Consider the following 5934-nt stretch of genomic DNA (forward strand, 5'->3'; position numbering starts at 1 on the left):
GAGGCGCCGAGGGACGCCTGGGGAAGGGAGGGGGCCTGCAGTACGAGGAAACACCTGCGTGCGGCCACCTTGAGCGTCCGCGGTCAGGGCGGGGGCCCGGCCGGTGCGCGCGTGCGCGCAACCCCACGAGGCCCCCCCGTCCACCCGCCTCCTTCCTTCCGAGGCAAAGCACCCCCGAAGTCAACCCACACACTACCGGTCGGAGGCAGAACGGCAGCCCCTCGGCGGCCGGCCGGCGCACGCGCCACCGGCCCGAACCCACCGCGATCGCTCACACGGCCCGCGCGCACCCGCCAGAGGGGAGCACGGGACGTGCGCTCGCCGGACGCCCTTCCCCGCGTGGGAGGGGCGCGTCTCGTCTCCCTCGACCGCCTCGAACCCCACACCAACGAGCTCCCTCAGGACCCACGCGCGGACACCGCGGCGGCGACCGGAGGAGGGGGCGCTGGGGGCGGGAACGACACACCACCGCTCGGCCTCGGGCACCTGAGGGACAACCCGGAGCGCTCCAGGAGCACCGCAAAGGCCCAAGCGGAGCCGACGCTCGCGCACACCCCCCCGAGAGGGCAGCACGACGGGCCGGCGGGACGGCACCCCCCACCGCCGCGGAGGGGGGCCGCCCGCAAGTCCACAACCACTGGAGGCGACAGCGAGGGGTGCCTGCCGCGTCAGAGGACCCCGCCGACCCGCCCCGCGACGCAGAAGGCAGCGGGCGGGACGGCGAGGTCGGGCCGGGCTCCGCACCCCACACGCCTCCCCCACACGCGCCACCCGCAGGCGGGGAGAGGAGAGACGAGGGGACCCCGCGGGGCGGAGCGAGAAGAATGGTCCCGTTCGCCACGAACGTCCGCCCCTCGCCCGTCGCGGCTCGGACCCGGCCCGGGAGAGCACGACGTCACCACATCGATCACGAAGAGCCCCCCGGGAGCGGAGGTCGGCCGGCCGGCCGACGCCCTGCTCCGGGGAAGGGGCGGCGGACAACCCAGCGGAGACGAGAACGCCTGACACGCACGGCACGGAGCCAGCGGGGTGGGGTTGTCGCGGCCGCCCCGGGCGCCCGCAGCGGAGAGCGCACGGGGGCAGGGTGGCCCTCGCCGCCTTCCCCGCCGCCCCCAGGCGGGTCAGAGACCCGGACCCGGGCCGGCACCGGGAGTCGGGACACGCCCGGGCGCGCGAGAGGACAGCAGGCCCGCGGGCCCCAGCAGGCGGCTCAAGCAGGAGCACGGCCGGCTAGCCGGGTCACCGGTAGGCCAGAGCCCCGCACGCATCCGGAGTCCCAACCTCTCCAGCGACAGGTCGCCAGAGGACAGCGTGTCAGCAATAACCCGGTGGCCCAAGATGCAGACTCGGAGTGAAAGATATACCTCCCCCGGGGCCGGGAGGTCGTGTCACCGACCACGCCGCCGGCCCAGGAAACGCGCGACACGGACACCTGTCCCCAAAAACGCCACCATCGCAGCCACACACGGAGCGCCCGGGGCCCTCTGGTCAACCCCAGGACACACGCGGGAGCAGCGCCGGGCCAGGGACGCCCTCCCGGCCGCCCGTGCCACACGCAGGGGGCCGGCCCGTGTCCCCAGAGCGGGAGCCGGAAGCATTTTCGGCCGGCCCCTCCTACGACCGGGACACACGAGGGACCGAAGGCCGGCCAGGCGCGACCTCTCGGGCCGCACGCGCGCTCAGGGAGCGCTCTCCGACTCCGCACGGGGACTCGCCAGAAAGGATCGCGGCAGAGGGACCGCGGCCCGGCCCGGGGACCGCTCCCCGGCACCCGGGGGACGGGGGCAGGACGGTCCCCGGCTCCCCACGGGGACTCGGAAACGAATTCGGCCGCCGCCTCAGACGGCCAGGATGAGCGCGGACGGACCCGCGACCGGGCCGGGAAGGGCGTCCCCAGCCTCCCGCGCCACGCGCGGCGGGTCCCCGCGGGTCGCGGCTCGGGCCTCGGGAGCTGCGGCGCGCTGGTCGACCGGCCCGGGCAGCCCCACGCCCGGCTCGGGCCCAGAAGCGCAGCGACAGCCTCTCCCCCACATAAACCTGCACGCCAGAGCTCTGAGTCACAAGCGACGCGCCACAGCTCTGGCGCCACCGGGCCAGCCGGGCTGACGACCGCGGGCTTTCCGGAGCTCTGCACAGCTCACAGCGGGGACGGTCCCCTCCCTCGGCAGCTGCCACCGCAGCTCCGGAAGCCGAGAGCACGATCTAAAAGCGGCCGCCAGATGGAGCCCGACGACCGCCGCGAACGTCAGCGAGACAGATCCGGATGGCAGGCAGGGCGGCCCGTGGACCGCAAAAGCGAAACCGTGAGCCGAGAAGCTCTTCCCGAGGCCGAAAACGCAGCCCCTCTGCCCCAACCCCACACACACGGTGCCCAAAACGCGTCTCTGCCTCGACCGCGACAGAGTCAGAAGACAACCCACGGCGCGTGGGTGTTCGGAGATGCATCTCGGAAGCAGGGAGGGAGGGAGGGAGGGAGGGAGGGAGGGAGAAAGAACACACAAGGACTCGGTCGCGGGTCGCTGCAGACACACGGAGAGGCAAAATGCATAGGCTCTTCCGGAATCCACGCAGAGACAGACGGGGGGGGGGGGGGCGGGGAATGGGGAAAAGAGACAGATGGTGAAAGGGAAGGAGGGAGGGAAGGGAGCAGGGAGGGAGGGAGGGAGGAAGACAATGGAGAAAAGAGAATTTAAAAAACGTCGATACACAGAGAAAACTTTTGAAACACTCCATTTTTAAAAGACAGACGGAAAGGAAAGAAACATGAAAAAGAGAGAAAGAATGAGGAAAGAAACGAAGGAAAGAAGGGAAAAAGAAACAGAGAGGAAAGAAAACAGAAGGAGAGACAGGGAACGAAAGAGAAATAAAGCACGAAGGAGAAAAGATCAGAAAGAGAGAGAGAAGGAAAGGAAGAGAGGAAGAAAAACCTACAGAAGGAGAGAAAGGAAGAAAGGAAGGAAGAAAAACGTAAAGGAGAGGAAGAAAGAAAACAGAGATAAGTACGTACACTTGTTCATTTATAAACATAAATACAACACTTTTCGTACGTAAACGTAAACGTATTTCTCGACGATCGCTTCTCTGTAGAGCGATGTGTATTTATTTGTATCACAGAAACACCTACATCTATCATATAGAAGGATGTTTCTATACAATCGGTACGTGTTTACTACACACGAGAGTAGTAAATGCAAAGATATACGCATTGTCGTTTACATACAAATGTACAAAAATGTTCACATTAATAAACGTCAGTAAATACACGGAAAGGAAAGAAATAAAAAAAACGAAATGAGTCAACAGGCCGGGCACGGTGGCTCACGCCCGTCATCCCAGCACTTCGAGAGGCCGAGGTGGGCGCATCACATGAGGTCGGGAGTCGGAGGCCAGCCTGACCAACACGGAGAGACACGGTGTGCCTACTAAAAACGCAAACATCAGCCAAGCCAGGCGTGGGGGTGCCTCCCTGTAATCCCCGCTAATCAGGAGGCTGAGGCAGGAGAAGCCCTCGAACCCGGGAGGCGGAAGGTGCGGTGAGCCAAGATCGCGCCATTGCACTCTAGCCGTGGAAACAAGAGTGAAACTCTGTCTCAAAAGGACGAAACAGAAAGAAAGAAAGAAAGAAAGAAAGAAAAGACAGAAAGCAAGCAAGCAAGAAAGCAAGCAAGAAAGCAAGCAAGAAAGCAAAAAAGCAGGAAAGATAGAAAGAAAGAGAAAAGAAAGCAAGAAAGCAAGAAAGAAAGAAAGAAAAAGAAAAGAAAGCAAGAAAGAAAAGAAAGCTAGAAAGAAAACAAAGCCAGAAAGAAAGCAGGAAAGAAAGCAAGAAAGCAAGAAAACAAGAAAGCAAGAAAGCAAGCAAGAAAGAAACAAAAGAAAGAAAGAAAGAAACCAAGAAAACAAGAAAGCACGAAAGCAAGCAAGCAAGCAAGCGAGAGAGCAAGAAAGAAAGAAGCAAAAGACAGAAAGCAAGAAAACAAGAAAGCACGAAAGCAAGCAAGAAAGCAAGAAAACCAGAAAGCAAGAAAGCAAGAAAGCAATAAAGAAAAAGAAAAGAAAGCAAGAAAGCAAGCAAGAAAGAAAAGAAAGCAAGAAAGAAACAAAAGAAAGAAAGAAAGCAAGAAAACAAGAAAGCACGAAAGCAAGCAAGCAAGCAAGAAAACAAGACAGCACGAAAGCAAGCAAGAAAGCAAGAAAACAAGAAAGAAAAAGAAAGGAAAGCAAGAAAGCAAGCAAGCAAGAAAGAAAAGAAAGCAAGAAAGCAAGAAAACAAGCAAGCAAGAAAGCAAGCAAGAAAGAAACAAAAGAAAGAAAGAAAACAAGAAAGCAAGAAAGCACGAAAGCAAGCAAGCAAGCAAGCGAGAGAGAGAGAGAGAGAGAGAGAGAGAGAGAGAGAGGCTGGGCGCTGAAAGCAAGCAAGCAAGCAAGAAAGCAAGAAAACAAGACAGCACGAAAGCAAGCAAGCAAGAAAGCAAGAAAGAAAAAGAAAGGAAAGCCAGAAAGCAAGCAAGCAAGAAAGAAAAGAAAGCAAGAAAGCAAGAAAACAAGCAAGCAAGAAAGCAAGCAAGAAAGAAACAAAAGAAAGAAAGAAAACAAGGAAGCAAGAAAGCACGAAAGCAAGCAAGCAAGCGAGAGAGAGAGAGAGAGAGAGAGAGAGACAGAGAGAGACAGAGAGAGAGAGAGGCTGGGCGCTGTGGCTCACCCCTGTCATCCCAGCACTTTGGGAGGCCAAGGCAGGCGGACCACCTGAGGTTGGGAGTTGGAGACCAGCCTGACCAACATGGAAAAACACCGTCTCTACTAAAAGTACAAACATCAGCCAGGCACGGTGGCCCATGCCTGTAATCCCAGCTAATCAGGAGGCCGAGGCAGGAGAATCGCTTGAACCTGGGAGGCGGAGGGTGCGGTGAGCCGAGATCGCGCCATTGCCCTCTAGCCTGGGCAACAAGAGTGAAACTCTGTCTCAAAAAAAAAAAAAAAAAAGGAAGAAGAAGAAGAAAAAAAGAAAGTAATAAGAAAGAAAGAAAGAAAGAAAGAAAGAAAGAAAGAAAGAAAGAAAAGGCAAGGCCAGGCAAGGCCAGGCAAGGCCAGGCAAGGCAAATCTACCTGCTTTCACTACATCTGGGGAGAATCGGGAAAGTCCCCAACAACAACAAGGCCTAAAGTGGAGCTGCCATCTGTCAAACCCGAGCGGAAGAGTCCACGCGGGTTAAAGACACGAAGAAAGACAAGGAAACCATCGACCGAGGAGAAGAACAATCTGGCCCAGCCAGGGTCTGTCTCCTGAGGTTGTCTGGGCAACCAGGGAATGGGACGGAGGGAGGGCGGGCCTCCGAGACTCCGTCTCGAAACAGAAATCATGATAATAAAATAAAAGTAAGTTAAAAAAAAGAAATCACGCATAATTCCTAACGTGTTTGATGCCTCGAAAGGCGAGAGGCGTACGTACGTGGATGTCACGGTGGGGTTGTTTTTTGTTGTTGTTGTTGTTGTTGTTGTTTTTTCTTTTTCCCCGGAAACTCACTTTTTAATTATTTTGTTGCATTTCATTTTCATTTTCATTTTTTTGAGACGGAGTCTCGCTCTGTCGCCCAGGCTGGGGTGCAGTGGCACGATCTCGGCTCACTGCAACCTCCACCTCCCAGGTTCAAGCGATTCTCCTGCCTCAGCTCGGCCTCCCGAGTAGCTGGGATTACAGACAGTACAGCACAGCACGGCGCCCGGCTAATTCTGTGTATTGTGAGTAGAGACGGGGTTTCACCATACTGGCCCTGTTGGTCTGACCGCCTCTTGATCCACCGGCCTTGGCCTCCCAAAGTGAGGGGGTGACAGGCTTGAGCCACCGCGCAGGGCCCATTTATTTTATTGCATTGTATTTATTTATTTTAATTTATGTATTTGTGTATTTATTTATTTATTTATTTATTTATCTATTTT

The sequence above is a fragment of the Pan troglodytes genome, chromosome 15, assembly GCF_028858775.2.
Source record: "Pan troglodytes isolate AG18354 chromosome 15, NHGRI_mPanTro3-v2.0_pri, whole genome shotgun sequence".
In the NCBI taxonomy this organism is placed as follows: Eukaryota; Metazoa; Chordata; class Mammalia; order Primates; family Hominidae; genus Pan; species Pan troglodytes.